Genomic DNA, 19,212 nt, shown 5'->3' with positions numbered 1-19,212 from the left:
TTCATTTTTGTCATTAATGAACTGCTGTAACAGCAAAGTCTTTTCTTTTTTTGGTAGAGACAGAGTTTCACTTTATGGCCCTCGGGTAGAGTGCTGTGGCATCACACAGCTCACAGCAACCTCCAACTCCTGGGCTTAAGCGATTCTCTTGCCTCAGCCTCCCGAGTAGCTGGGACTACAGGCGCCCACCACAACGCCCGGCTATTTTTTTGTTGCAGTTCGCCTGGGCCGGGTTTGAATCCGCCACCCTCGGTATATGGGGCCGGCGACTTACCGACTGAGCCACAGGCGCCGCCCAAGTTTTTCTATTTTCAGTAGAGACAGGGTCTTGCTCAGGCTGGTCTTGAACTCCTGAGCTCAAGCAATCTGTCTGCGTCAGCCTCCCAGAATGTTAGGATTACGGGCATGTGCCACTGCACCTGGCCTATCATTATATTCTAAATGATCCCTGAGAGGATTTACTCTAATCTCTCTGCTGGTCCGTGAACAACCCCGGCTTATTTCTGATTTTATATGGGAATTCGATTGATAGAGTCCTATGCGTGCTTCAAAGCATACCCTGTTCCTACCTCTGTGGGAAGGCACCCCTGACTGTGCTGGGCCATGTGGGCCACCCCCACCTTCCCATACCCCTTTTGTCACAACCCCAGAGGAAGAGCAGGTACCATATTGCTCAGCACTCACTCCCTTGGCGCATCCAACCCAACACTGTTCTCTCTCCCAGCTTTCCGGGAAGCCCTTCTCTGGGGCTTTCTCATTTCTTCTGTGTTCCCACAACGCTGCTCAGAGTTTTCAGGTGACCTCTGTTGATCGACAGATCCAGAAGTTTGGAAGATGCGTCAGCCTGAATTTATAGATTGGGAAGCTAAGGAGAAAGGGGTTAAGTTGCCTGCCCAAGATTGTGAAGGCTGGCATTTATTCAGAAGATAAGCAGGAACAGTCTCAAAGTTAAACATTTTACATGTGTTTGTTGTTTAATCTTCTCAACAAAGGCTAAAAGGTAGATTCTAATATCTCCATTTTATAGCTAAGGAAACTGGAGCAAATAGGTTTTAAATAACACCACCACCCTTATGTGCCAAACGCAGAACTAGAACACCCGTCTTACTCTTTGCCACTTTCCATCGCCAGCACTTGCTCTGTTGCATTATGGGTTTACCCACCTGCCTTCTTTATAAATTAGACTATTATCTTTTCTAAGCACAGGGCTATGTTTTTGTTTTTCTTTTAATCAGAACCTAACATAGAACATGATATAGTTGATGTTTGATAAATGATTGTTAATTAATGTTAAATGAATGAAGTGCCAGTGATAAAGCTAATGTCCAGGTGGTCACTACCTCCTAGCAAAGGCCAGGCTGAACTGCTCCTTTCAGAGTGGGATCTCATAGGAGCCTCTTCTCTGCTCAAAGTGACACCATCAGACCCTATCTGGGAGAAGCAGTCTTCCTCCAATAATGTCCTGGCTTCCTTTATTATTTTTATTATTTTTTTTGAGACAGAGTCTCACTCTGTCACCTTGGGTAGAGTGCCATGGCGTCATAGCTCACTGCAACCTCAAACTCCTGGGCTCAAGCAATCCTCCTGCTTCAGCCTCTCCAGTAGCTGAGACTACAGGTGTGCATCACAATGCTCAGCTAGTTTTTCTATTTTTAGTAGAGATGGGGGTCTCACCCTTACTTAGGCTGGTCTTGAACTCCTGAGCTCAAACGAACTACTGGCCTTGGTCTCCCAGAGTGTTAGGATTACAGGCGTTAGCCACCATGCCCAGTCCCTGGCTTTCTTCTTTTTCTTTCTTTCTTTTTTTTTTTAAGAGATAGAGCCTCATTTTGTCACCCTCGGTAGAGTGCCATGGTGTCACAGCCTCACAGCAACCTCCAGCTTTTGGGCTTAGGCGATTCTTTTGCCTCAGCCTCCCAAGTACCTGGGACTACAGGTGCCCGCCACAACACCCGGCTACTTTTTTGTTGCAGTTTGGCTGGGGCTGGGTTTGAACCCACCACCCTCGGTATATGGGGCCAGCGCCCTACCCACTGTGCCACAGGAGCCGCCCAACCCCTGGCTTTCTTTAAAAGGTCTTGGGTAGGATGGTGCTATAGTGAGCTTGGGAGCCTCTTCAGACCTGCTGGGCTAGGACCTCCCTTCTGGCTCTCCACTGTGGCACAGAAACTCTTGGAGGGAGTAACCATCAATCTCCATCTAAGGCCATGGGTGACCAGCCAGAGGGACTTGGGTTGATCTTGGCTCTCCGGCCAGGTTTGTGACTTTGGGTCAATTCATTCAGTCCCCTCCCCCCTCTAAAGTGGGGATACAAATAATGTCCATTTCACCCAGTTGTTGTAAGGATTGAATGAGAAAATGTGTGCATGGCCTCATCTCAGAGTACAGCAAACAGCAGCTCTGGTTACTGGCAATTTAAGGGACAGGTATAGGAAAATAACTACTAACAACATCAGGCATTGAAGGGTGCTTTCGATCACTCTTCACTACTGCATCTCAAAGCGCCACTGCCACAACAGCTGAAATTTATTTTTCAGGCTTCTCTGTTCTCCTTCCCTGCCTCTGGTTCATTCATTCATTTGTACCTGTGGGAGGTCAGGCACCCAAGGGAAGTGCTCACAGTGGGGGATTACTGGGAAAGCAGGACCTGAGAAGGGAGGAAGCCACACAAGGGCATGCTCTCAGGTGGTTTCCACCACCTGATCTCCTGGAAACAAGGAGCTGGGGGCAGGAGAGCTGTCCTGACCTTGGAGCCTTCATACCCCTGCCTCTGCACTGGCCAGCACTCAGCTGGTCTTCGGTTAAGGGCAGTGGAGGGGGCATAAATTCCAGACTTGGATTTTCTTTTGCATTCCCAGTTTATTTGTTTCTCTGCACTCAACTCACTATGTCTCTCTCTGTGCTCCTATGTCTCTCTCCCATGAATCATGAGGGCCATAGGATGTGGGATACTTGTGTCCTTAAATCTAAGAGCCTGGCTCCTGGTAGGGTAATGAATGTTGATTTAATGAATAAATAAACCAGGTGGTAAAGTCAGATGTTTGTGGCCTTAAATTACATATGTGAGTATATGTATGTGTGTGTATGAATACTTAAAATTATTTATCTTAATGGCTGCCTTCACTCAAGGTAAATCCAGCTATGGAATCAGACTAAATTTGACTTAAGAGGACTACATGTAAGTGAACACCAAATGGACAAGACTAAAGGAGAGATGGGTCCCTTCTTGAGCTTATTTATTTGGCCAAATGTCTTAGGGTGGCTCAGACAGCAATACCAGAGCAGTGACCAGAGGAGCCTGGAAGGTGAAGAAGAAGGTAAAGGTGGACACAGGGTCCTCCTTTCCATGCACGGAATTGAACCGAGTAAGGAGACTTGCCAGAGATGGTGGTGCAAATGCACAACAGGGTGAATTCCTAACACAATTCACTTCCAATCCCCCTAAACTAAACTAAAGCATATATTTCCTTCCTTCCTTCTTCTTTTTTTTTTTTGTTTTGAGACAGAGTCTCACTATGTCACCCTTGGTAGAGTGCCGTGGCATCACAGCTCATAGCAACCTCAAACTCCTGGGCTTAAGCGATTCTCTTGCCTCAGCCTCCCAAGTAGCTGGGACTACAGGCGCCCACCACAACACACAGCTATTTTTTTCTTTTTTTTGTAGTTGTCGTTGTTTAGCAGGCCTGGTCTGGGTTTGAACCTGTCAGCCCTGTTGTATGTGGCTGGTGCCCTAACCACTGGGCTAGGGGCTCTGAGCCACATTTCCTTCTTTATTTGGCTTACTAGTACTTTTATGTTTACAATGCCAAGAGGTCTTTGGTTTCCACTAAAGTACCTTAGAGTTTACCCATTAAGCCTTATCTGTCCTACAAACCTTGCCATGGAATATGTTTATCAGCTTCTTCCTGGGAGGAGAAAATTGATTTGGATAATGAATTTAAAGCAAGTAACACAGTGCCCAATAAGAGAAGTGTTTATCAGATAATGTTAGAGTAAAAAAAAAGACAAAAACGAAAAGAAAGAAAAAAGAGTAGATTAGAAGTGGCAAGGTATTCAGAGGACAGAGGCGATAGGGGAAAAGCATAGAATTAGTAGGGTGGAAGTGGGAAGGGGCTGGCCAACCCCACTGCGAGCATCTCCTTCCCAGGTTACTGCCTTGCCTGCTGGAAGCCCTCAAGATTACAGGTGAGCCGGAACCCCAGCAAAGAGGTGAAGTCCCTGCCTCATACCAAACACAGATGCAGCTATTTGGTAGTTCTGTTCTGCATCTTAGAATGTGTAGAAATAGACCTGGAGCGGTGGCTCATGACTGTAATTCTAGCACTCTGGGAGGCATGGTGGGTGGATTGCTTCAGCTCAGAAATTCCAGACCAGTCTGAGCAAGACTGAGACCCCCACCTCTACTAAAAATAAAAAAATTAGAAAAATTAGCTGGATGTTTTGTTAGGTGTGATAGTCCCAGAAGCCTGAAGCAGGAGGATTGCTTGAGCTCAGGAGTTTGAGGTTGCTGTGAGCTAGGCTGATGTACTGTAGCCTAGGGCAACAGGGTGAGACTCTGTCTTAAAAAAAAAAAAGCATAGAAATACAATAATAGTGAAAAACATGAATTATGGAAAACAAGCTGTGAATAGAGACATTTACTAAGAGATGCCAGCCTGGCCCAAGCAAAGTCAATTTGTCAGATATTTTCACTTGGGAAAAAAAAAATTAAAGGCGGAGTTGCAGGCCCTGCCAAACCTAACAGTCTTAAAAGCAAACTGTTGGGCTTAGTAAGGCTGCAGGGCAACACCAGCTGCAAATGAACTCATCTGGGCGAGGCTGGCCAGGAGGCTGGGCAGAGTTCCCTCGGGGAAAGAAGGGCACGGGGGGCCTCTAATGTTGGGCAAAGTCAGCTCCCTGCAGGGCCAGAGGCCTCCTGCTGAAAGATGCTGAAAGACTGCTTGGCTGTGGAGTTAGAGCCTGGCCCGGGTGGACGCTGTACCCACTTTCTAGGCATTACTTACCTCTCCGAACTTCAGTTTCCTCATCTGTAAAATGAAGATAATGGGGATGTCTCCTTTGCAGAGTTTCTACAAAGATCACAAAAAGAGACAAAGCAAGCACAAGGGTTTTGGAAACTGTAAAAACTCTGGATGTCAGATGTCATTATCGTGAAAAAGAAAGAAAACTGGTTAAAAACAAATTATTCCTTCTGATAACTATTCTATGTTTTATTTATTTATTTATTTATTTTTTTGAGACAGGCTCTCACTTTCATGCCCTGGGTAGAGTGCCATTGGCATCAAAGCTCACAGCAACCGCAAACTCTTGGGCTTAGTCTCCCAAGTAGCTGGGACTACAGGCACTCGCCACAAGACCCGGCTATTTTTTATTTATTTATATTTTTTTTGAGACGGAGTCTCAAGCTGTCACCCTGGATAGAGTGCTGTGGCATCATAGCTCACAGTAATCTCAGACTCTTGGGCATAAGCGATGCTCTTGCCTCAGCCTCCCAAGTAGCTGGGACTACAGATGCCAGCCATAACTAATGCCCAGCTATTTTTTGGTTGCAGTTGTCATTGTAGTTTTTTTAGCTGGCCTGGGCTGAGTTTGAAGTGGTCAGCCTGAGTTTATGTGCCCCGTGCCTTACCCATTGAGCCACAGGCGCCGCCAAGGCTCAACTATTTTTAGAGACCCTGTCTTGCTCTTAATCAGGCTGGTCTTGAATTCCTGAGCTCAAGCAATATGCCTGCCTTGGCCTCCCACAGTGCTGGGATTCCAGGAATGAGCCACTGTGCCTCGCTTCTGAGATATATTTTAATGAGCTGGGGGCGGAGTGGGGGGTGTGTCCTACCATCTGTATAGGTTTTGTTGTCCTGGAATAAGAAAATAGGCTTCTTATAAAATACCCAAATAGGGAAATATCATTTCCTTTGGACTGACCCTGCCTTTCCCAGCCCAGTGTTGGTCTGTCCGTACCTGCCCTTGTATCACCCGAAGCGGTGTCCTTTTAACATCAGGGGCCAGGCGCATGCCCAAAGGAGAACCCACCCATGCTGGCGAGTATAGGCATGAAGGGAGACAGGTTCATGGTGGCTCCAACCTTTCCCCTGTACAGATTCCTTTGAGAATGTGATGAAGGCTGTGGACATTCCCTCAAGGAAAGTGCACACACACATCTGACAATGCAGAGAGTTCTCAATTTGAGGCCCATCTTCGGATCCCAGTTTTGTGTGTGCTGGGTGCTCCACGGATCCCAGGTATCCTAGTCTGCTGGGATTGTAATAACAACATGCTCTAGAATGAATGGCTGAAATGATTTATTGTCTCATAATTCTGGAGGCTAGAAGTCCATGATCAGGGTGCAGTAGTGGCTGGGTTCTGATGAGGGCTGACGACAGCTACCATCTTTCTTTGTGCTCACTCACACGACCTCTTCCATGTGTTACTGAAAGTTTGGCACTTGTCCCCAAAATCTGTTAACAGAAGAAGAGGTTAGAGCCGCCTGTCACTATCAGCCAGATGTAGAGACTGGGATTAGGTCCAACAAGCTTTATTTTCAGAAGGCCAGCAATTCTGGAGACCAGCAAGAGTAGTCTCTCAATTCTGCTCTGCCTCAGTTAGACAATTCTAATAGTTTTTATCATGGGAATTTCAGGAAAAAACCTAAAAAATGTTAACTTTAACTTTTTCTTCATTTTAACAATGCAAAATATTTAAACAACAGACAGGTAATTTTCACTTTAACAAAACATCTAAGAGAATTGTTAAAGAGACATCATATCATCAAAGTAACCTTTATTCTATCAATATCATGACACCTATTGTCTTATGTGAGACTACTTCCTCAAGTCTCCTGAGACAAACATCCTCACAATCATGGAAAAACCTTAGCTAGATAATCACGGGGGAAGGGCGTGTGGGAGAATGTGTGAACCGGGCAGATTGAGTTCCCTGTACTGCTTCAGCTTAGCTTCTCAGACTCTGTCTTGCAGGCTGCTTTTCTGGCTTCAAAGCTACAACAGAAGAATAGGGACAAGCATTTTCAGGTGAAGGAAAGAGAAGTTTATTACTTTGCCAGCAAAGGAGGAAAATGGCAGACAATGGTCTCAAAATGCAAATTCCTGCTTCTGAGCAGGAAGGAAGAGGCATGAAGCTTTTAATACCATCTTGGGCCAAGATAGTCTTGTGGCCTCTGTCACAGTCTTGTGACCTCCACCCAGATTAAGCCCATCTTCAGCTAAGAGGATCTCGAGAATTACATCTTCAGCTAGGATCTTGTGACCTCTGCCTAGATCAGTGGTTCTCAACCTTCCTAATGCTGCGGCCCTTTAATACAGTTCTTGTGGGTTGTGACCCAGAGGTTGAGAACCACTGGCCTAGATGGTTCCCTTGAGCTGTCTCCTGTGGTACAAAGAACAAGAGACATTCCCTACCCCTCTCAACCACTGGCCTGAGGGACAGATGCTGGTTTCTGTTCCCAAAAAGTTGGGGAAACAGAAAATATTTTTTCCCATGTTTTCCCCAAGCCATTCCCTTTGCAACGTATGTGTGAGAGAAGAGAAGGAGAGAGAAAATGAGCAAGCGCTCGGGGGTCTTTTCTTATAAAGGGTACAAATTCCATCATGAGGACCCCACCCACATCACCTCTTGCAGGTCCCACCTCCTTGATACCATCACACTGGAGGCTGGAGCTTCAACATATGATTGGGGGGGGCACCATTCAATCAGCACCAGTTATGAACCCTGCACTACAGAAAATAAGGAGCCGTGGTCATCTATGAGAGCATGTATACATTTCTTTAATTTTTTTTTGTGGGTGTAAATAAAAAATGCAGATGGCAACGAGTTTATTTGTAAACAGATGATGATGTGGGAAGTACAGTGATATGGCAGCTGGATGCCTGGAACAGCACTCTAGAGCCTGGGGATTCTAGTCTTGGCTTCCCAGTCAAGTAGAATTGGGAACCAACACATGTCACTTGGTCTCCCCGAACCTCAGTTCTCTCATTGGTCATTCCCACCTAATTCTAATATATTAGTGCCGTATCATGGGCTGGACACAAAGCTAAGTGTTTCCAACCTCTCCCTACCCATGTCCCCAGATAGAACTGCTAATCTGTTTACTATTACTATGAAGCAGGTATTATATCCATTTTACAAATAAGGAAGAGGTCACATAGCTAAAGAATGAGCGGCAATTGGCATTTGGGCTTAGCCAACTTTGGTCTTTGCTGTATATGATTTCATTGACATTATGGTTATGCCATGAGAATTACACAGGACAAAATGCAGAAAAATCTTTTGAAAACTATGAAGCATTCTCTGTCTCTGCATCTAGACATGTAACCTGCATTGCTATTATTTTTGGGGAAGAAAGTCATACTTCTTTACAGTGGGATAATAAAATTTCCGTAGGGCCCAATTCAGAAGTTCTTTCTCAAAGGATCTGGAATATGGTTTGGTTATGGGAAACCAAGTGGTCATACTCAGAAAAATCTGGGGCCTCCATCTTTAGCAAGATGAAGGCGGCTGGGTCTCGCCCACTTCCCTGTGAGATGTCTTCTCTTCTCAATGCTCACCTGTGTCATTGCCTATTTACACTGTTCCCTCCCAAGGCACACCCAGCAGTGTCCTGAAAAAGCCATTTCAAGCAGTGGCGGTTTGGGTAGTGCTACAGAAATAAGGAAATGACTTGCAGGCAGGTTTAGGGCCCCACTGCACCCTTGTTCAGCTATCCACCTGCTGCAGCAAGGCTGGCTTAGGAGCTGCAGCCTCGGTGTGTCCCTGATGGCGGGGCCCCGGAGTGTTCCCTGAAGCCCTGCGCAGAGTTTCTCCACAGGAGTTGCACTCTGGGTTTGGGTCTGTGGTGTCCTTAGAATTAGCCAGTTAATCAGGTGGTAGCCTGTGTCCACTGCTGCCACTGGCCCATCTTTTGGATGAGACCAGAAGGAGACTCAGATGTGGCCTGGGAACCAGAAAGCAGACTGAGCCGCCTCTCTCTCCACCCTCCGGAGACTTCACCCCCACACCTCTGGAATGTTCCTTGGGATCCCCCCACAAACACACTGAGCACATTTAGCGGCCAAAGGCACAGGCAGCACAAGATGACAATCTGATTTTCTAAGCCAAGATAGGAAAATAAGGACACTTTGATGCAAAGGCGATTTGTTGATTTGGATGTGGTTCATTTGTTCATTTATTCAGCTTCGTCTGAAATACTTCCTATACCTGGAATATGGTAGGTATTTTATACATGTTTGAAGACACAGTGGATGAATAACTCTCCCTGGTTCTTTAGCACTGAGAAGGGAGTCAATCCATAGTAGGCCTTCCATCTGATATATTTGGCTCTTACCTCTTCTTTCTCTCAGGTGCTTCATTCTTCTCCTGAAAACTTAGGAGATCATGAGTAAGGCTGCATTAAAGAACATAATTAAAACCTCAGGCCAGGGCCGGGCACGGTGGCTCACGCCGGTAATCCTAGCACTTACGGAGGCCAAGGCGGGTGGATCGCTTGAGCTCATGAGTTCAAGACCAGCTGGAGCAAAAGTGAGACCCCCCCATCTCTAAAAAAAAAAAAAAAGAGGGCGGCGCCTGTGGCTCAGTGAGCAGGGCGCCAGCCCCATATGCCGAGGGTGGCGGGTTCAAACCCAGCCCCGGCCAAATTGCAACCAAAAAATAGCCGGGCGTTGTGGCGGGCGCCTGTAGTCCCAGCTGCTCGGGAGGCTGAGGCAAGAGAATCGCTTAAGCCCAGGAGTTAGAGGTTGCTGTGAGCCGTGTGACGCCACGGCACTCTACCGAGGGCGGTACAGTGAGACTCTGTCTCTACAAAAAAATAAATAAATAAAAATAAAAATAAAAATAAAAAAAAGAAAGAAAAAAAGATTAAAAACCTCAGGCCAGGGCAGTGCCTGTGGCTCAGTGAGTAGGGTGCCGGCCCCATATACTGAGGGTGGTGGATTCAAACCCAGCCCCTGCCAAACTGCAACAAAAAAATAGCCTGGCGTTGTGGCAGGCACCTGTAGTCCCAGCTACCCCGGAGGCTGAGGCAAGAGAATTGCCTAAAACCCAGGAATTGGAGGTTGCTGTGAGCTGTGATGCTATGGCACTCTACCGAGGGTGATAAAGTGAGACTCTGTCTCTAAAAAAAAAAATTTTTTTAATTAAAAACAAAAACACACACACAAAAACCTCAGGCCAGTATTATTGAAAAGTCAAATATTTCCCCTATATCTGGGGGAGAACTAACTTCATTTACTGACCTTCCTATCTTGGTAGATACATTTTTCTGAGTTCCACTGTCTCATCAAGTACATTTCAGACAAATTACTTTTCTTCTATAGGTCTTAGCTCAGCCCACCTCTCCAGGAACATAGGGTATCTGGGCATTTTGGGAAGTCAGTCTATTTGAAAATAATTTCGGAAGTGAAGGTGGTCTTTACCCCCTTATATTGAAAATCTAGAGTGCCCCAGGCAATGTGAGTAGAAGTGTTTTCTTTCCTCTCACCTCATTTTATTTGCTGGGGGATTAATATTGTGTCTTGAAAGCAGAGGAAGGAATTTTCAGTTCTTTACTAGGAATCGGAATGAATCATCACCTGGGAACGACTGAGGGAAAAAAACCAATGACTTCAAATTTGTGAAATACAAGCACTGTAAAGGATAAAAAGAAAACGGAAAAACTTATCATTTGTACCTCTGTGATAGTTTCCCTCTTTGGATAAATGATGATTGGTTTATTCTAAACTACTTTGGGGATTGAGAAACTTCATGTAAATTAATTTATCTTAACATCTGATGTGTCACCAAACTCCTGCTTCGCCATCAAAGTACTCCAGTTCCATCCAACTCAGCATCACTTGGGCAAGTAATTTGACCAGGAGATATAAGAGGGAATCAATGAGAAAGCATTTTTGGGGAAAAATAAGAGGTTATCACATTTTATGGGATTATTCCAGTTTTAAATACTCATCCCCAATTGATCCCATTGGCCTATAAACTGTCCTAGACTGATACTTAAGTTTCTCTGCCTTTGCAATCTCTTTTGCCCTTTGTGTGATGCATCAAAACTTTTAGGTAGTTCACACCATTCCATTTATTTTGTAATATGGTTATTTAAGTTAAAGAAGTAGTTCATAAATAAAGGCTATAGCTTTTTCTTGATAATAAACATAACAAAAATATTTTTTCTCCAATTATATCCAAAAGAGCCCCCCAAATCTTGAGATTGTGCTTAACTCCTTTTCTTTCTTCAGATTCCTGCATTCAATCCATTAACCAATTCTGCTGACTTTATCTTTAAATTGTATTCAGAAACTGGCCACCATTTACTAGCTCCAGGTTCTGCCTTCTCCAAACACTCTTCTTCTCCAGCCATGGCCTCTGGTGACCCCCTACCCAGAACACACCTCCCCCTCTCAACACAGGGAGTGTGAGCCTCCTAAAACATCAGTCAGATCATGTCATCTCTCATCCTCCAGGGGCTTCCCACCTCACAAAGAGTAAAAGCCAAACACCTCTCCTCCATTTACAAGGTCCCACGTGATGTGCACACTCCTCTGCCCACGTCCTCTCTGATCTGTCCTTCCATGGTCTCCCTCTTTGCTGTCTTTCCTGCGCTGTTGTTCCCCATGCCTTGCCCTAGATGTCCACAAGGCTCACCCTCTCCTGCCTTCCTGTCTTTGGCTAAGTGTCTTCCTCCCTCAGAGGGCTTCCCTGGCCCCCTATGTAAAATAGCACCTGTCCCTTCCAACCCTACCCTCCCTATCCCCCTTGAGCTTAACCTATTATATTTACATTGTTACTATTTCCTTCCTCTCACTAAAATGTAAGCTGCATGAGGACAGAGACTTTGTCTTGCTCATTTCAGAATCCCTTACCTCCTGGAAGAGGGCCTGGCCTGAATGAATGAACATCCTAGTCAAAAACCAGGAAGGGAAGAACCAACAGGTGGGAGTTTGGGCAATCACAGAATCCTTATTTTCAGGGACCTAAACCACACTTTCAAAATAGCTTCTTATGTTTGGAAAAGGACATCAAATATTTTTCAGACCAGAATGTCCTCTGGAACTCCCTCTCTCCCCCCACAGCCTGGTTAGTCATCCATCAGCTTTTTAATAATTCTATTCTTAGTGATTAATTCTTCAGCATTACATACAACCTCTTTAAAAGATCTTTTTTTTTAAGAGCAACTTATCAATATATAACTTATGCATACTAAGATCCGCTCATTTTGAGGATACAGGCTGTTGAGTTTTGACAAATGCACGTATCTGTGTAACAACCACTACCACAAAGAATAGAACATTTCCACCACTCCAAAAAAGTTCCTTGTGACCCTTTGCAGGAAATTCTCAGCCCTAAGTCCCAGACCCAGATAACCACAGGCCTAATTTCTGTAACCATAGCTTAATTTTGCTTGTTCTAGAATTTTTAGGTTAATTTTGCTTGTTCTAGAATTTTATGTAAGTAGAAGCATATAATAAATACTCCTAGGAGGGGCAATAGGCAATCTTTTCCATCCTTTAATACTTTAATGAAAATGAGTTTTTTTGTTGAATGACCTATAGAGGTAGAGGGGTGTCTTGGTAGCTGGAAGTATGGTGAGGCCTGAAAAAGCAAGAGGCTAAAAGGTAACTTTGCCAGCCCCATTGTCTTGTCTGTTGTTAGTTAGCAGACTCAAGCAGCTGCCAGACATCCACAAGTGAGTGAATGTTACCAAAGATTGTCCAAGCACTAGATGTAATTGTATTTGACGTTCACCCAACCCTGTAAATGAAATATTGTGGACATCCTTTTTTCAGACCATCATGCTGTTAAGTAGATTCAGGCCAGTTCTTTCTAACTCCAAAGTTCATTCTAGTATACTACCTCTAGGTCAGGTGAAAGGCTTTTTTTAATTATTGTTATTTATTTACTTATTTTATTATTATTATTTTTGAGACAGAGTCTCACTCTGTGCCCTGAGTGGAGTGCCATGGTGTCAGCCTAGCTCAGCACCCTTAAACTCCTGGGCTCAAGCAATATTCCTGGCTCAGCCTCTGAAGCAGCTGGGACTACAGGTGCCTGCCACAACGCCCTGCTAGTTTTTCTATTTTTTGCTCAGGCTGTTCTGGAACTCCTGAGAGCAAGCAATCCACTTGCCTGAGCCTCCCACAGTACTAGGATTACAGACACAAGCCACCACACCGGGCCTATTTATTCATTTTTTGAGACAGAGTCTCATTCTGTTGCCTGAGTACAGTGCTGTGGCGTCTTAGCTCACAGCAACCTCAAACTCCTGGGGTCAAGAGATCCTCTCACCTCAGCCTCCTGAGTAGCTGGGATTACAGGCACCCACCACAATACCCAGCTAGTTTTTCTATTTTTAGTGGAGATGGAGGTCTTGTTTTTGCTTAGGCTGGTCTTGAACCAGCACGGTGAAGGGGAGCAAACCAGACTGGAATTGGTGGGGAATGAAGAAAATACAACACAAGACACAGAGACAAAGGCTGGGATCAGGAGGGCTGACTGAGCTGAGCTGCAGCCAGCACCAAAGCACAAAATCAGCTTTATTTTATAGTATCTTGGTAGAGTTCTCTGTAGGGAAGTAGCATAAACAAAAGACATATTTTTGGTCTTACAGCATGATTGGAAAATGTAAATGACTTGAATAAAGACAAAGCATCTTGCTAATGATTTCTTCTCAGCTTCGTTAGCATATGACAAGAAGTAAGAAGGGAAAGATCATGAGGATCTCAGCCTAGTTAACTAAACAAAGAAAGAACTACATGACTTTTGGCAGAGGGGGCTTGAAGAAAGGAATATGGTTGTTTTGGGAAAGGAGGAGAAGCCACTGGGGGTTCATTCCCTGAGTGTTCCCCAGGCCGTGAGGGCCCTGCCGCCTTGTGGCCCATTTGCCACACAAGGAATCCACCTGCCTCAGCTTTCTAGAGTACCGGCGGGAGCCACTGTGCCCAGCCAGGTGAAAGGCTTTTAAATGTCATGAACTGGGAGAATAGACTGATTTGTGGGTCCTGAACAAGAACAGTGGCCCTAGGACTCCCCGCCTGGGCTGAGCCCAGCCTCAGAGAGAGGGGGAGAGAAGTCAGGGCAGATCCACCGTTGGGATGGTGTGGTATTTTGTCCTGAGGAGCGGGAAGAGGAGGATCCTGTAGCTGCGTTGGGTTTCATGTCACTGAACCAGTCTGGGCACTTAATGGGATTCTCTAAGCCAGCCTTGGGGTTACAGGCAGCACCTCTCTGCTTTCAACATGGAGCCTCTGGTTCATAACTTCCCTCAGAATCTGGGAATGAGTTCAGTCTTAAAGTCAGTCCCAGAAAAGGTGGGGAAGTCGGAGCTGTAACCATGGCTTGCATTTTTAAAATAGCCTGATAAGGATGAGAGGCAGGAGAGACGCAGTGCTGGTGGTAGGCCAGCTGCTGACCGCAAGCCCTGGGTCCCTACCGGCTGCATTCCAGAGCTTCAAGTGTCATCTCTCTCACCCCACAGGCAGCCACATGTTTGCACTTTGCACATGCCACTCCTCTGGGAGAGGAGGAGGTGAAATGGAGGCCTCTGGGAGAGTAAGCCCTGGAGACACTTGTGTGCTAGCCAGGCTCTTTTTAGCATGCCATGTAACCTGCTGGCAGAAATCTTCTACATGTCAGAGATGTGTTAGTTTGGTAGGGTTACTGCAAGAAGGCACAACAGAAATTTATTCTTTCAGACTTCCAGAGGCTGGAAGCCTGAGATTGAGGAGTCAGCAGGAAGCGCCCATAACCTACCCACCCACCCTCAGCTACTGGCATCTGCGCCAGGCCTTGGTGTCCTTGGTTTGTGGCAGCATCACTCCAGTCTCTGCCTCTGCCTTCCCATGGCCTTGGCCTCCTTCTCTGTTTCTTTTCCTATCAAGACACCAGTTACTGGATTTAGGATCATCAAGTGGCTCTCCCTCTTACACTTTCCCTTGTGGCGGTCACCTGCTTCATGCCCACAGTGCCCCTCTGCTTCTGAAGCCACCGTGCAGTGTCCGGCTTCCTCTCCCACTGGCCACACTTTGTGCTCACACTTTGTCAGTGGGCAGGGCTGATCCATGCCTCTGTGCCTACGAATGTTCTGTCCCTTCTGCCTGGAATGCCTGTCCTGAACCTCATCCCTCTTCCTTCTCCACCTGAAAATCTCTTACTCATCCTCTGGGCCTCCCCTCTCAGTGGCATCTACCCTGAATTCTGTGTGGAGTGCTGCCCTGGTCTTTCTGTGCCCAGCCGTGGTCTTACTATAACGTATAACACAAGGCAGTGCTTTTGCTTACTATCCACCACCGCACCAGACCAAGCTCTTTTTTAAAAAAAATTTTAATTAAAAAAAAAACTTTTTTTTTGAGACAGGGTCTCACTTTGTCAAGCTGGGTGGAGGGCTATGGCATCATAGCTCATAGCAACCTCAAGCTCTGGTGCTTAAGTGATACTTTTGGCCTCAGCCTCCTGAGTAGCTGGGACTACAGGCACCAACCAGAATACCCAGCTAGTTTTTCTAGTTTTAGTAGAGACAGAGTCTTGCTCTTGATCAAATTGGTCTTAAACTCCTGAGCTCAAGCGATCCACTTGCCCTGGCCTCCCAGAGTGCTATGATTATAGGTGTGAGCCATGGAGTGGGCCAGACCGAGCTTCTTAAAGACAATTTTCTTTTGATTTCCCAACACAATCACACAGAGGATCACTCATAGCTGCTAAATGACTGAATACACATGAAATTTCCCTTCAGGGGAGAGAGACCAGGTAGGGACTGTCTCATACTTTTATCATGTTCCCTACTATGGGTGCATAGCTGGCTCTCAACTGTTTCCAGTTTTGTTTGGGGATTGGATGGAGGAGCCACTCTCAGCAGGAAACTGGCAGGAGCTGTGGGTCACTGACATTTGTAGTTCCAATACAGTAATGACCTAGGGACATAGGATTCTCCTGTGTGTTACTCCTACCAACTTAGGTGCTTCTCAAATGAGATTTTCTTGAGCTCAGGGAGAGGGACAAGTGGCACCTTCCATCTTTCCAGCGAAGAGGTGAAGGAAGAGAAAGGGGGAGCCCCAGGCGTGAGGTTCTGCAGCCTGGAATTCTGAGGTAGCATTGGTAAGGAGTCAGGCTTCAGGTGTTGACAGAGCCATCTGTGTTCTTGATTGACTCCTGCAACCAAGAGTGGGGATCACAATGGTGGTGGCTGGTGAAGGGTCAGTGTCAGCAGTGGCTGAGTTCAGAGACTTTCAGGCTGAGGCAGACCCAGGCCCATCTTCATGGAACACAGGCCCCCTTACTGGCCTTGCTGCCAAATGAAGGTTCTTTCCAGTGTCAGACATGCCTCTCTTTTAGGGGGAATAAAGCACGCCAACTGTAGGGCCCTCTCTTCTCTGGTAAGGTGAGCTTCCCTTCCATGTTGCTCAACAATGCTCCTTGTCACTTTTTATTTTTATTTTTTAGAGACAGAGTCTCACTTTGTCGTCTTCAGTAGAGTGCTCACTACAACCTCAAGGCATCACAGCTCACAGCAACCTCAAGCTCCTGGGCTTAGGCAATTCTCTTGCCTCAGCCTCCCGAGTAGCTGGGACTACAGGCGCCCGCCACAATGCCCGGTTATTTTTTTGTTGCAGTTTGGCCGGGGCCGGGTTTGAACCCACCACCCTCGGTATATGGGGCCAGCACCCTACTCACTGAACCACAGGTGCCACCCCTACCTGTCACTTTAAACTGGGTAACATTCAAAGGAGGATAACTAGAGTTGGGAGTAAAACCTGGGTTTCTAGATTCCCTGCATGTTATTTCTTTTTTTTTTTTTTTTAGAGACAGAGTCTCACTTTGTCTCCCTCAGTAGAGTGCTGTGGCCTCACAGCTCACTGCACCCTCTAGCTCTTAGGCATAGGCAATGATTCTCTTGCCTCAGCCTCCCGAATAGCTGGGACTACAGGCACCCGCGACAACACGCGGCTATTTTTTTGTTGCAGTTTGGCCTGAACCCGCCACCTTTAGTATATGGGGCCAGTGCCCTACTCACTGAGCCACAGGCGCTGCCCCCCTGCATATTATTTCTTCCTTTGATTTCTAAGGATCCTGGGCCTTGTTCTCCAGACCATTTTAGCAGTCCAGGGGACCTGGGAAATGAACTACTCCCCAGCCCCGCCTCAGGGGCATCGCAACATCACTTAGCTAGTCTACCCTTCCTAGCCTCGCCCTACATCTTCCAGACACCTAGTCCCCAAGGACTCACGTGCAGGTCTGGGACTGGGAGACACACACAAGGGGCCCTGCTCAGGATTTAAGGAGGAACTCACTGCGGGGGGGGCCCCTGGATGTGTGGCATCTCCATGGAATCCTGTGCACTAAGTGTCTCACAGGCCTCACCGTATCCTCTGTGCAGATCCTGTGTCTCCCTAGAGGGATGGGAGGAGAAAAGAGGTTAAAAGGAGGGTAGAAAAAAAGAGTGCTAAGCGGACAAGAAGGTACATCCAAAGTCAATGGCAAAGTGAGGAACAGGGACCAAAGACAGCTTCAGAACAAGCATCCCCACACAAGCTCTCTCTCTCACACACCCTGGACCTGCCAGGCAAACATCATCGAGAGAACAAGAAAGAACAGGAAAAGTAATTTGTTATTCATAATTATTTATAATTTATAATTATAAATTTATATTTATTACTATTTATATTTATAATAAATTTATAATTTATTTATAAAAATAAATTTATATTATAAAAATATAAATATAAATTTTTTACTATTAATTATAAGCTTATAATTAATTAGTAAAAAAGCCATGGTGGTGGCTCATGCCTGCAATCCCAAGAGACCGAGGCAGGAGGATCAATTGAGGTCAGGAGTTTGAGACCAGCCTCAGAAAGAGCAAGACATCATCTGTACTAAGAATAGAAAAAAAATTAGCCAGTGGGTGGTGCCTGTGGCTCAAAGGAGTAGGGTGCTGGCCCCATATGCTGGAGGTGGCAGGTTCAAACCCAGCCCTGGCCAAAAACTGCAAAAAAAAAAAAAAAATCAGCCAGCACTGGTACTTACCTGTAGTCCCAGCTACTTGGGAGGCTGAGGCAGGAGGATAACCTGAGCTCAGGGGTTTGAGATTGTTGTGAGCTAGGCTGAGGCCATGGCACTCTAGCCAACTCTGTCTTCCTCCCCACCCCCCAAAAATTACACTCTTCACATTCTCATTAGTTCTTCCCAAGTTTCTTGACAAATCCATGGGGAAGAAATCCCCCAAATCCCCTTTGCTCTTTCTCCCTTAGACTGGACATCCTCAGCTCGATGTCATAAACCTCACCCCAGACAGAGTGATTCAGATGCCTAAATGGCGGGAGCTGGAGGCCTCCTCAGAGGCACTGTCTGCTGTGGTTGCCACACATGGCTTTTGGGCACTTGAAATGTGGCTGATGGATGCCGCAAGTAAAAAAGACACATTGGATTTTTGAGGACATAATTTGAAACAAGAGTATAAAATAGCTCATTAATATTTTCAAAAGTATTGATTACATGTTGAAATGATTATATTTGGAAACTATCGAGTTATATAAAGTATACAGTATTATTAATTTTTTGTTGTTTTTTAGACTGCGTCTCACTTTGTTGCCCTAGGTAGAGTGCTGTGGCATCACAGCTCACAGCAGCCCCAAATTCTTGGGCTCAAGTGACACTCTTGCCTCAGCCTATCAAGTAGCTGGAACTACAGGCGACCTCCACAACACCTGGCTATTTTTGGAAACAGGGTCTCGCTCTTGCTCATGCTGGTCTCAAACTGGAGAGCTCAAGAAATTCACCTGCATTGGCCTCCCAGAGTGTGGGGAGTCCAGGCATGAGCCACCACGCATGGCCTAATATTATTAAAATTAATTCACCTGGGCTTGGTGCCTGTTGCACAGTGGTTACGGTGCCAGTCACATACACCAAGGGTGGCAGGTTCCAACCGAGCCCAGGCCAGCTAAATAACTGTAACAAAAAGTAGCCAGGCATTGTGGCGAGCACCTGTAGTCCCAGCTACTTGGCAAGAGAATAGCTTAAGTCCAAGAGTTTGAGGTTGCTGTGAACTGTGATGCCACAGTACTCTACTAAGGGTGACATAGTGAGACCCTGTTTAAAAAAAATTTTTTTTTTCACCTGTTTTATGTCTTTTAATGTGGCTGCTAGAAAATTTAATATTACAAATGCGGCTTACTTTTGTGGCTTGAATTACAATTCTATTGTCCAATAGTGATCTATTTC

Source organism: Nycticebus coucang, chromosome 12 (assembly GCF_027406575.1).
Source record: "Nycticebus coucang isolate mNycCou1 chromosome 12, mNycCou1.pri, whole genome shotgun sequence".
Classification (NCBI taxonomy): domain Eukaryota; kingdom Metazoa; phylum Chordata; class Mammalia; order Primates; family Lorisidae; genus Nycticebus; species Nycticebus coucang.
This window is presented reverse-complemented; position numbering follows the sequence as displayed.